Source organism: Dendropsophus ebraccatus, chromosome 4, assembly GCF_027789765.1.
Source record: "Dendropsophus ebraccatus isolate aDenEbr1 chromosome 4, aDenEbr1.pat, whole genome shotgun sequence".
NCBI classification, from domain to species: Eukaryota; Metazoa; Chordata; class Amphibia; order Anura; family Hylidae; genus Dendropsophus; species Dendropsophus ebraccatus.
The window spans coordinates 92,903,821-92,917,436 of record NC_091457.1 but is presented as its reverse complement, the minus strand read 5'-3'; the positions used below and the strand labels follow the sequence as shown (position 1 = coordinate 92,917,436).

Below are 13,616 nucleotides of genomic sequence, written 5' to 3'. Positions count from 1 at the left end.
AATGGCGGTCGGTGCTGTCCGAGGACGGCACCGACCGCCATTACTGTAAAAAGTAATGGTGGTCACGGTACCACCATTCCGATCGCCGTGAACGGCCAGCCAGCTGTGCACGGCGATCAAAGTCCCCACAAGTAATAAATACCTGCTCCGGACCCCTCAGCTAGGTAGCTGAGGGGTCCAGAGCAGGTATTTGTACATTACTCACCTGTCCCGGGGTCCTGATCGGCGTCTTCCGGGTTCCCGGCGTCCTCTTCATCTTGTCGGGTCTTCGGCTTCTTCCGTGACGTCCCGATCGGCTTTTTTCGGCTCCAGCGTCGTCTTTTTTCGTCTTTTTCCGGCTCCAGCGTCGTCTTTTTTCGGATCTTGCGCTCTGCTGCCCCCTAGCGGCTGATAAGTGTAATACACGTATCAGCCACTACAGGGATGTTCAGAATGTAGTAAAAAAAATATTTTTTTTCCCAATTTTTTTTTTTCTATTTTCCGCACCCTATCGCCGCTGAGTGTTGATCAGCATCGCACGAAAGTGCGCTGCTAATCAGCAACTCCTCCTTTTTGGCGTAGGGTGTTTTTTTTTTATATCCTACTGCCACGGTCTGCTGATAAGTGCCGAACATAAGTGCGGCATTTATCAGCAACACCATTTTTGGCGTAGGTTTTTTTTTTATACTTACTGTAAAAAACACGTAAAAAAACACTACATTACACCACACTACACTACATTGAATAAAGTTTTACACTACACCACTACATACCCCATATACCAATCCCTATATAAAAGTGGCCCCTGGCGTGTTTTCGGTATCGGACGCATACGTTATTATTGCCTCCGACACTGAAACAGCCAGTGAGGATGAATGGGGGGGTCCTTCTTTCCTCCATTCATCCTCATCCTCCTCATCATCCAGTGACGTGTCTGGGGGTAGCGTAGCGTACGCTGCCCCCCAGACACGTCTTTTCCGCCAGTACCGTCCCAATAAGAGATGACGGTATGGTGTGAAATTCTACAAATTCTCTGAGCGTACTTCTGGGTACTCTTACAGATTTAGGGTACGTGCACACTGCGGAATGGCGAAGGATAACCCTTCGTGCATTCCGCAGCTGGCACCCGCCGGCGGACTGATGCAGGCGCGCGTCTTCACCCGTGTCATAGACTCCATGTTATGCACGGGCGGATTCCATCATCCGTCATTCCATCAACACGTTGGACAGAGAGTGGAATCCGCCCGTGCATAGAATGGAGTCTACGACACGGACGGAGACGCGCGCCTGCATCAGTCCGCCGGTGGGTGCCAGCTGCGGAATGCACAAAGTGTTATCCTTCGCCATTCCGCAGTGTGCACGTGCACTTAGAGTGTATGAAGGAAGGGACACCCGAATCCAGCCCCCAGATGCCCCCTCCCCCCCATCCTCGGAGTTAGTGGGAAGATCGTCCGGGAACTGATCTTCCCACTGCTGGATAAAGGTTACCACCCGTACGGGGATAACTTTTATACCAGCGCCCCCTCTTCTGGTCCCTCGCTGCCTGAGCTACTGTAGCTTGCGGCACGATCCGTAAATATCAGAAGCAGTAATAGAGCCCTAATATTTAGCAGCCATGGAGCGGACCCAGCGCTTCTGGATATGAAGGACCCCGTATCGCACCAGGGCAACATTTTCCAGGTGACGTCCCCCACACTGGAGAAAGGGAGACCCCAGAAGAAGTGCAGAGTGTGGCGTAACAGGGGATCAGGAAGGACACCATTTTCCAGTGTGACACCTGTCCTGATCCCCACGGCCTCTGCATACTGGATCGCTCCAAGGCGTACCACACGTCATTGGGGTTCTACATTTTCTAAATTCCGTCCCTTATTCCTATTTCAGGGGTCACCCTGATCCAGGGTTATTCTGATCGCCATTATGGAGTCGGGAAGTAATTTTTCCCCTGTGATGAGGCTACTGTCGTCTGCCTCACGAGGGTTTTTTGCCTTCCTCTGGATCAACACAGGTTGAATTTGATGGACACCTGTCATTTTCAACCTTATAAACTAATAATTGGCCTAATACCCCTAAAATAAATTAAAATGGTCCCTTTTCCCCAACTAAGTAGGTATGGCTGCCATTCCCATTAGAGGATGCCATGATGCAATTACAAAGCCTCTGTGCGGCCAGGACAGTAGAAACCCCCCACAAGTGACCCCATTCTGGAAACTACACCCCATAAGGAATCTAACAAGTGGGGCAGCCGGTATATGGCCCCCAAGTGACGGCCACATTTGGGACGTGAAAATGAAAAAAATGGTATTTTTTATTTTCACGGCACATGTTCTACACATGTGCCCATCACTAGTGGAGTCCATATGCTCACTGCACCCCTTGTTAGATTCCTTATGGGGTGTAGTTTCTAGAATGGGGTCACTTGTCAGGGGTTTCTACTGTCCTGGCAGCACAGGAGCTTTGTAATTGCGACATGGCCTCCATCCTCCATTCCAGCCTCTAAATGGCGCTCTGTCCCTTTGGTGGCTTGCCCTGTGCCCATATGGCACATTATGTCCACATGTGGGGTATTTTCGTGTAGGGGTATTTACCCTACACGTTTTGCTTTTATTTTCTTTTTTAACCCCTTGTGGAAATGGAAAAAAATCAAGGCTAGACCAACATTTAGTGTTTTTTTTTTAAAATTTTTACTCTAAATCATTGATCTTGTCTTGATTTTGCAGGGTAAGCCTCCAAAGGGAAGGAGCGCCATTTGGTTTTTGAAGGCTGGATTTGGATGGAATGGATTTCGAGGGGCCATGTTGCATTCAAAAGGCCCCTGTGTTGCCAAGACAGTTGAAACCCCCCACAAGTGACCCCATTATGGAAACTACACCCCTCAAGGAATGTAACAAGGGGTGTAGTGAACATATGGACCCCACTGGTGACGGGCACAAATGTGGAACAATGTGGCGTGAAAATGAAATATTACATTTTTTACACTATAATGTTGGTCTAGCCTTGAATTTATCATTTTCACAAGGGGTTAAAAGAGAAAAAAAAACACAAAATGTGTAGAGCAATTTCACCCGAGTCCGTAAATACCCCACATGTGGACATAAAGCGCCATGTGGGTGCAGGGCAAGCCTCCAAAGGGAAGGAGCGCCATTTGGTTTTTGAAGGCTGGATTTGGATGGAATGGATTTCGAGGGGCCATGTTGCATTCAAAAGGCCCCTGTGTTGCCAAGACAGTTGAAACCCCCCACAAGTGACCCCATTATGGAAACTACACCCCTCAAGGAATGTAACAAGTGGTGTAGTGAGCATATGGACCCCACTGGTGACGGGCACAAATGTGGAACAATGTGGCGTGAAAATGAAATATTACATTTTTTACACTATAATGTTGGTCTAGCCTTGAATTTATCATTTTCACAAGGGGTTAAAAGAGAAAAAAAAACACAAAATGTGTAGAGCAATTTCACCCGAGTCCGTAAATACCCCACATGTGGACATAAAGCGCCATGTGGGTGCAGGGCAAGCCTCCGAAGGGAAGGAGCGCCATTTGGATTTTAGAGGTTGGATTTGGCTAGAATGGATGATGAACGCCATGTCGCATTTACAGAGCCCTCGTGCTGCCAAAACACTGGAAACCCCCACAAGTGACCCCATTCTGGAAACTACACCCCTCAAGGAATCTAACAAGGGGTGCAATGAGGATATGGACCCCTGGATGACGGGCACATTTGTGCCATGAAAGTGAAAAAATGAAAATTTTCACTTTCACGTCACATTGTTCCACATTTGTGCCCGTCACCAGTGGGGTCCATATGCTCACTGCACCCCTTGTTAGATTCCTTGAGGGGTGTAGTTTCCAGAATGGGGTCACTTGTGGGGGGTTTCCAGTGTTTTGGCAGGACGAGGGCTCTGTAAGTGCGACATGGCCCTTGAAATCCATTTCATCCAAATCCAGCTTCCAAAAGCCAATTGGCGCTCCTTCCCTTTGGAGGCTCGTCCTGCGCCCGCTTGGCACTTTATGTCCACATGTGGGGTATTTCTGTACTCGGGAGAAACTGCGCTACATGTTTTGTGTTTTTTTTCCTTTTATCCCTTTGTGAAAATGAAAAATTGAAGGCTAGAACAACATTTTAGTGTAAAAAATACTTTAGTCTTTTTTCAAGCCATATTGTTCGGAAAATCTGTGAAGCACCTGTGGGGTCCAGATGCTCACCGCACCCCTTGTTACATTCCTTGAGGGGTGTAGTTTTCTAAATGGTGTCCCTTTAAGGGTGTTTTTAGGTTTTGGCACCCCAGAACCTTTGCCAACCTGAAGTGGTACAGTCAAAAATGACCAAAAATAACGGAGCCATTGAAATTCACTGGGCGCTCCTTTATATCTGAGGCTTGTGGTTGCGTCAAATAGCGCAATAGGGCCACATATGGGGTATTTCTATAAACTGCAGAAACGGGGCAATCAATATTGGGGTGCATTTCTCTGGTAATAAGCTTATAATTATGAAAAATATTGGATTACAATAAAATCTCTGCACAGAAAATTAAAATTTTCAAATTTCTTACACACTTAGCTTTTATTTCTGTGACTCCCCTAAAGGGTTAAAAAACTTTCTGGATGTGCTTTTGCAGAGTTTAGGGGGTGCAGTTTCTGAAATGGGGTGCTTCGTGTTGCTTTCTAACACACAGTCCCCTCAAATACACTTTAAACCTGAACAGTTCCCTAAAAATATCTGATTTTGAAATTTTACTGAAAATTTGGAAATTTGCTGCTAATGTTTTAAGCTTTCTATTGTCTATAAAAAATGAAATATACTTTAATAAATGCCGCCAACATAAAGTAGACATGTTGCTAATGCTATTTAATATATAATTTATGTGGTATAACTATTTTCTGTATAAGCAGAAAAGTTTTAAAGTTGGAAAAATGCATTTTTTCACAATTTTTCACGCTATTTGGGGTTTTTTCATAAAGATTCGTTATAAGTATCGACTGCAATTTACAAGAAATGTGAAGTACAATATGTCACGAGAAAACAATCTCAGAATCAGCCGGATAGGTAAAAGCATCCCGAAGTTATTAATGAATAAAGTGACACTGGTCAAATTCATAAAATTTGCTCCGGTCCTTAAGGCCATTTCAGGCCCGGTCCTTAAGGGGTTAAAGTGTCACTGTCGTAATTTTTTTTTTTAGAAATCAATAGTCCAGGAGATTTTAAGAAACTTTGTAATTGGGTTTATTAGGCAAATATGCCATTATCTGCATTTAAAAAGCCTTTTCCCAGGCCCCCCCAGGCGGGCAGCTGAGAGCCTAGAACAAAAGATTTCAAAAGTCCATTCTCGGCACTCACCATATCATGCTTCAAAAATATTTTATTGTAGAAAAGTCATCAGAATACATATGACAGGACGTTTCGGCATCAAGCCTTCCTCAACTGGAACGTCCCTGAAGAAGCAAGTTTTTCATTATGGTGTATTTGTAGCCCAGCTGCCAATCATCAATAACAATTACCATAAAGAGCAATTAGAGCAATTGATACTTAGAATGTAGTAAGGAAAAGTATGAATGAATCAAGATTTACATCGCACGGCATAGAGATAGAGGAGCAGTACAGTAGTACAGAGGAGGATTGCAGGGGACAGACGAGGATCGCACTGCAGGGAAAAGCGCTAAGTATGAAATGTTTGTTGATTTTTCTTCAGAGTCTGGCAGAATGTAATACCTAGAGATGAGCGAACCTGCCAGATTTCTGGTTCGTACGGTCTGTTTTTTTTATGAATAGATGTGCCCATATTCATGTGATCATTTCAGAAATAGCAAATTGCAATGATCACCTGAATATGAGTACAACACACACACACACACACACACACATCTACAAAAGTAGCCACTGACCTTTATTATTACTTTCAGGCACTGAACAAAAATATGCATCAAATGTAATCATATCTACATGTACTGTATATACTATGGATTGATAGTTTCACTGAGGGAGAGGATCAGGTGTGGACATAAGGAGGGGGGTTTCTGAAGTGGTGGGGAGTGGGTTATACAGTGTAGGGGATAGGGAACAGCTTATAGTATAATGTTAATTGATATCCTTATTGCCGGTTCCTGAATGCTGCTGCTTCTTTTGTCAGAACCTTCAGAGCTGACAGTAACAAGTTGATAATATTGCAGATGTTGTAATAAGTTTTGTAACAGCAAAGAAATAGTGATTATTACAGATGATAATAGTAATGTATCAACCAGGGGCGTAATTAGAAATGGCTGGGCCCCATAGCAAACCTTTGATTGGGGCCCCCCCTACCCCAAATCCACCCCCACCCCTGACCGACCACTACGCCATCAACACACCCAGATCTACACAGGTTCTGTACTCCATATAAATTACAGTGCAGTTACATCAGGTGACTCACAGGGGACGTCTTCTCTGATCGGAGTTCTTCCCTTTTCATCATCTTCTCCATCTGTCCTGGGCCGTTATGAGAACTTCTCAGAGCCACGAATCCACAGAATCTGCCAGACAGACATATTAGGCTCCTCACACTGACACCATCCTTATCTCTATACAAACTGCACATCTGTAATGGCCCCTTTGTACCCTCTTTCAGTGAGTAGCCCTGACTCCTTGTATAGGAACATATATATATATATATATATATATATATATATATATATATATATATATATCCCTTATAGTATATGCCCCCCTCTGTGTAGACAGCTTATAGATTGCCCCTTGTTCAGTGCTCCGTATAGATGGCCCCATGTGCATCACCTATATCAGGGGTAGGGAACCTCGACTCTCCAGCTGTTGCAAAACTACAACTCCCATCATGCCTGGATAGCTAAAGCTGTAGTTTTGCAACAGCTGGAGAGCCGAGATTACTTCTGTGTAGTCCTCTTAGAGATGACCCTGTATGTTGTCCAGCCCCCATAAAGCCACCTTATGATGTCCAGCCCCCCCCCCGTATAGCTCCCAGTGTTGTCCATCCCCATCCCACATAGCCCCCAGTATTATGCATCCCCAGCCCCCACATAGCCCCCAGTATTGTGCATCCCCAGCCCCCACATAGCCCCCAGTATTGTGCATCCCCAGCCCCCACATAGCCCCCAGTATTGTGCATCCCCTTCCCCACATAGCCCCCAGTATTGTCCATTCCCTTCCCCACATAGCCCCCAGTATTGTGCATCCCCTTCCCCACATAGCCCCCAGTATTGTGCATCCCCAGCCCCCACATAGCCCCCAGTATTGTGCATCCCCTTCCCCACATAGCCCCCAGTATTGTGCATCCCCAGCCCCCACATAGCCCCCAGTATTGTGCATCCCCTCCCCCACATAGCCCCCAGTATTGTGCATCCCCAGCCCCCACATAGCCCCCAGTATTGTGCATCCCCAGCCCCCACATAGCCCCCAGTATTGTGCATCCCCAGCCCCCACATAGCCCCCAGTATTGTGCATCCCCATCCCCACATAGCCCCCAGTATTGTGCATCCCCTTCCCCACATAGCCCCCAGTATTGTGCATCCCCAGCCCCCACATAGCCCCCAGTATTGTGCATCCCCTTCCCCACATAGCCCCCAGTATTGTGCATCCCCTTCCCCACATAGCCCCCAGTATTGTGCATCCCCAGCCCCCACATAGCCCCCAGTATTGTGCATCCCCAGCTCCCATGTAGCCCCCAGTGTTGTGCATCCTCAGCCCCCATATAGCCCCCAGTGTTGTGCATCCCCAGCCCCCACATAGCCCCCAGTATTGTGCATCCTCAGCCCCCACATAGCCCCCAGTATTGTGCATCCCCTTCCCCACATAGCCCCCAGTATTGTGCATCCCCAGCCCCCATATAGCCCCCAGTATTGTGCATCCTCAGCCCCCATATAGCCCCCAGTATTGTGCATCCCCAGCCCCCATATAGCCCCCAGTATTGTGCATCCTCAGCCCCCATATAGCCCCCAGTGTTCCCCTCTGATAAAAATAAACAAAATACAACTCACCTAACCACACGCTCCCCCGTCGGTCGCCGGTCTCCTCTTCTCTCTTCCTCCGACCAATAAGCCGCTCCCTGCTGAAGTCCCAGGCAGCGCCATCACTGAGCTCAGGCTGCGCCCCGGTGGCTGGGACTTCCTGTACAGGGAACGCAAACCGGAAGTCCCAGCCGCCGCGGCGCTCAATGATGGCGCTGCCCGGGACTTCGGCAGGGAGCTGCACATCGGGCGGGGGCCGGGCGGAAACTCTTGTGATCGCAAGCAAAACGCTGCTTGCGGTCACAAGAGTGATTGACAGCGCGGGAAGCCTATGGTTTCTCGCGCTGTCAATCACGACACTTAACACCCGGGAGGCCCGCTCGGCCCCCGGGTGCTTCAGAAAGTCAGCTCTGGGGGGCCCAGGCCACGGGCCCCCTGGTGCCAGGGGCCCCGTAGCGGCCGCTACGGCTGCTACGGCGGTAGGTCCGCCCCTGGTATCAACTTACTGTCCCCTCAGAAGCTTCTGACACGGACAAGAGCAGTGAGAAGCCGACAATAGCAATTAGCATTATACTGTAAATTGTGCAATTGTGACAAATCTTCTACTGTTATACGGCTGAGGATAATAGGCTTTCTAGCACCATAAGTTGTGTCACTACTGCACAGTGTCCTGCACAGGGGCAGAGGACAGGTGAAAAAGAAAGAGCACAGAGCAAACATCGGCAAACAGCAGATCAGTGGGTTTTTTGGTGTGTGGGGCTTCACGAGGAGAAATCCAGATTCTCAGCAGCAGATAGGGGTCCTGGAACTGGAATGTGGCTTCTACATTTAGCATTTTTAGGTATTTACATTTATGGTGTTCTGTGTAGTTCCTTTATATTACATTATTGCACTGATAAGGTCAGCTCGTAATGGGTGAAGTGTGTCTATTGTCATATAGTAAATCCCAGAGAGGAGGCTGGGGGCGCTGGACATGGGAAGAGGGGGAATAAATATCAATGAGGATAAAGCACCCTATTATAAAAAGGAAAAACGGTCTGGAGAGTCCAGGACTACAAACTGCTCCTGGGGAGAGGTCAGAGACTGGATAGGCAAAGTGAGGGGGAAACCTCATGTCAGTTACTACCCCGATCCAATAGGTCAGATGACTATGGCAGCTGGAACACTGATCACTCACCTGCCAACCCTTCAGAATGGAGGAATAGCTGGCTGCTGAGGAAGCTTCATTATTACTGTGTGCCGGGAAAACTCCCCCCTCCCCCTCCCCCCCCTAACTGATTCTTATGGCAAATCTCCCCACACTGGATTACTGGCACTGAGCAGACATCGGACAATCTCCCCCATTGCCCTGCAGCCGGCACTCCTGTCCATATCGCGGCTCCACTTATCTGCCCTATGATGGAAGTTCTGCATGTAGTTTATCGGGGAGATGTATCAAACATGGTGTAAAGTGAAACTGTCTCAGTTGCCCCTAGAAACCAATCAGATTCCACCTTTCATTCCTCACAGACTCTTTGGAAAATGAAAGGTGGAATCTGATTGGTTGCTAGGGGCAACTGAGCCAGTTTCGCTTTACACCAGGTTTGATAAATCTCCCCCTATGTCTCTATATTTATTAACAGGAGGGGAGCAGAGCCCCATCTGTGTTACCCTCCAGGGCACTCAGCAGCTCCAGGCCCTCCGGATTTATCCTCTTGAATACACAGTGCATTTTATATTTAAATATTTATTTTTGTCTCATTAAAATATACAAATATTACAACAAAAGAATTTGATAGCTTTCTTCAAGACACATTTAAAGTCAGGCGGTGAGGAGTTCCTGTACGTGATGTAGATTCTAAGAGTATAGTGTAAGGCCCCGTTCCCACTGAGCAAAGCTAGCGGAATTCCGCGACGGAATTGTCCGCCGCGGAATGCCGTTAGCCTCCCGCTCATAATGGGACTCTATGGGAGGCGCGCGCTGCTGCTCTATACGCGCTGAAGAATGAACATGTTCATTCTTCAGCGCGGACAGGGCAGGAGCGCGCGCCTCCCATAGAGTCCCATTATGAGCGGGAGGCTAACGGCATTCCGCGGCGGACAATTCCGTCGCGGAATTCCGCTAGCTTTGCTCAGTGGGAACGGGGCCTTATATACAATTGGTCCATGCGCCACCTGGTGGTCATGTGTAGAAACTACCTTTTAAAGCCTTAAAGTGACACTGTCACCCCCTTTTTGCATGTTGACTGCTCTCCACAGGTGTAAAGGGTAAATGTTACAGCTTTCATTACTTATTATAATCACACCTCATGGTGCTTGTTCTGGTCAAAAGTCATTTTTATCACCTGTGAATTGGTATATGTGGGCGGGGGCCTCGTTGCCTATGTGCCACATCGCGCCGCCCCTAGCGCCACTTAGCCCCACCCCATCCGTGACGTCATTGCCGCATATGCCCCGCCCCCTAGGCGGCCATTGGTGTGGGACAATCTAGGGGGGTGGGGCCTAGAGCTTTAGGCTGGCCATTCCAATGGCTGCTTAGGGGGCGGGGCCTATGCAGCCTTGACGTCATGGATTGGGGCGGGGCTAAGTGGCGCTAGTGGTGAAGCGATGTGGCACAAAGGCCACGAGGCCCCACCCACATATACCAATCCACAGGTGATAAAAAAGACTTTTTACCAGAACAAGCACCATGAGGTATGATATAAAATAAATAATGAAAGCTGTAACATTTACCCTTTACACCTGTGGAGAGCAGTCAACATGCAAATAGGGGGTGACAGTGTCACTTTAAAATACTTTTGATGTGTCAAGGTAACTTTGACACAGAAAAGTTACTCTGATGGGCTTATGCATCAAATGGGATCATGGTGACGGTGGCTACATCTGTATGTATTCTGATGACTTTTCTTCAATAAAATATATTTGAAGCATGACATGGTGAGTGCCGAGAAGGGACTTTTGAAATGTTATGAGGATTTTTTTCTTACTACGAGCACCACCCTTGACACAGACGTGCCACCTAAAAAAATTGTTTTTTAGAACAAAGGATAACACAGTGGGGGAGCTATTCAGAGTGCTATTCAGAGGTCAGAGAGGTCAGTGGTGACATCAGAGGAGAGAGCCTGGTAATTTACAGCTAATTTAACTCTTTGTTGTCCTGTTTTGGTGTCTCATCTCACTCTCTCCATAGGAAAACCATGAAGACAGGGGGGAGAGCTTCAAACTGCTTTTTCATGACAAAAATTCATTTTTCGGCTAATAAACCCAATTACAAAGTTTCTTTAAATCGCCTTTACTATTGATTTCTGCAAAAAAAATTTAACGACAGTGACACTTTAAGTTGCCTGTAGAGAATGATGTGCAGAGAAGTGTGTCTGGCTGTAACTGATGGTGCCAAAAATGGGGGTGACATCACAAGTTTAAGGCCAGGTTCATATGTTCATATGATCTGCTAACATTATATAACTTGCTCATACTGTATGCAGCAAAAAAATGTTCACAGAATAATGAACATTCTCCAGATTTTAGAATCCATAATATGTTCACTATAGCCATGGAATATACAGATTAACTACAATTACATGTCCTACTCTTAGTAGGCAGGTCTGTATTTGGAGTCCATGCTGCTCTAGGCACAGTAGTTACACCCCAAACCGTAAGTAGCGGGGAAGGAGGGAAATGTTGGACCCACCTGCAGTTCACAGACATATGGGGCAGTCTCTAGAGTCTAGCACAACAGACCCAGCAAGCAAGGGGTTAAAGGGATTATCCAGTGCAACAAAATCATGGCTACTTTCTTTCAGAGACAACAGGATTCTTGTCTCCAGTTCAGGTGCGGTTTGCAATAAAGCTCCATTCACTTCAATAGAACTGAGAAGCAAAACCCCGCCCAAGCTGGAGACAAAGTGGTGATGTCTCTGGGAGAAAGTGGCCATGTTTTTGTAGCGCTGGATAACCCCTTTAAGTGGCTTTAACCCCATTCTTGCTGGGCCAGGCACAGCACATTCAGCACAGCAAGTGTGACATTGGCTTCAAAAGGGTTATTTAGGGAACAAATATCACTGTACATATTACCATCATACTGCTACTGAACAAAGCCCTCTCTTCTTGTGCTCCAGTAGTGATAATTCCCCCTTCTGTGCTCCCCAGTATTGAAAATCACCCTTCCTAAACTTCCCAGCACTGCTAATCTCCCCCCCCCCCCATGCACTACCAATAGTGATGATTCTATTGATTGTCTGTATGCTATACCACTGTCTGCAGGGCTGTATTTGCCACTAGGCACCCGTGGTCCGGTGCCTAGGGCGTGCCTGCAGGGGGCGGCACCTTCTGAGCACAAAAAAAAAGAAAATAATTTTTTTTTTACCCTAATGAGTGTGGGCAGGGCCATGATCGAGGGGGCGTAGTCACGATCGTGGCCGGGAGAGCGTGTGCAGTGCTCCCTGATGTCAGCTCCTTGCTTCAGTGATGGAGCTGGCAGTGCGGCTCACAGTTTCCCTGCTCCACTACTGAAGCAAGGAGCTGTGAGAGCTGCCCCCTGCCCTGCAAGAGAATATGGACGCCCCTTCGACCTGGGACCAAAGGAGACCACCACCATCTGGCCTGGGTAGGAAACATGGGGGGGGTCGGGTTGTAGGTTGAGGGGGTGGGGCCAAAGTTGCGGGGGTGGAGCCTTGTGGGGCTGGGGGCATCCATGAGCAGAATCTGGGTGGGATCTTTATACAGTATCCCCTCTCCCCTGCACCATGGCCTAGTAAGCAGTATGGTGAGGGGGAGGGTATCCTGTACCTGTAGCCCCCTGTGTACTGTTCAGGGCCTGTTGCCCATATATAGAGGGGGGGGGGGGGGGGTCCTGAACAGTACATGGGTAAGGGGGGGGGGTCTGTATCATACAGCATCCCCTGCCCCCTCTCTGTGTACTCTCTTATCCGACTCTCATTGAGTAGTTTTCCACAGACAGGGGGTCCCATTCACACAATCCACGCACACCAACACACACTCTAGCACAGTCACAGTATGTACCACCAATTATAAGGATCATATCATACAGGATCCCCTGCCCCCTCTCTGTGTACTCAGGTCACCCAGCTTTCCCAGCATCCTTACCCAGCATCTTTTTTTTTAAATCAGATATTTTTTATTAAACATTTTATGTGTGTTACAACAAAACCCTTTCCCCCCCCCACAACACTAGCACAGAACAACACTAGAACAGAAAAAATATATACCTTGTACACATATAACCGTATGTTCTATTGCTTATCCGACTCTCATTGAGTAGTTTTCCACAGACAGGGGGTCCCATTCACACAATCCACGCACACCAACACACACTCTAGCACAGTCCCAGTATGTACCACCAATTATAAGGTCGCTCTAAAAGCCCTACGTCCACGTTCCATATTTTGGTCAGCTAGCAGCAGAAAAGCTTCCATAGGGTTATGTTTTAGAAAGTGGGACGGCAGACCAGGAGATTCCACCCACGGGCCCCATATGGCCTCATATTTTTTCATGGCCTTTCTTTTTTTATATATCCCTTTCTCCAATCTTATCATATGATTGATTTTATTGGTCAATTCAACCACAGTAGGGGGTTCAGCTTGCGACCAGTGCTGGGCAATCAATTTGCGGGCCTGATACAATATCCTGCATATTGCCAGCTCAGCTCCAGTAGGTTCAGCTGCTTCATTCACCAAACCTAAAA

The 13,616-nt window shown here is 47.5% G+C and overlaps 1 protein-coding gene across 1 annotated transcript in view; it reads right to left on the bottom strand.

The window, feature by feature from the left end:
• MVD (mevalonate diphosphate decarboxylase) overlaps positions 1–13,616 on the bottom strand; it is a 183,147-nt gene that overhangs the window by 142,033 nt on the left and 27,498 nt on the right. The gene's annotated exons all lie outside the window — the stretch shown is intronic.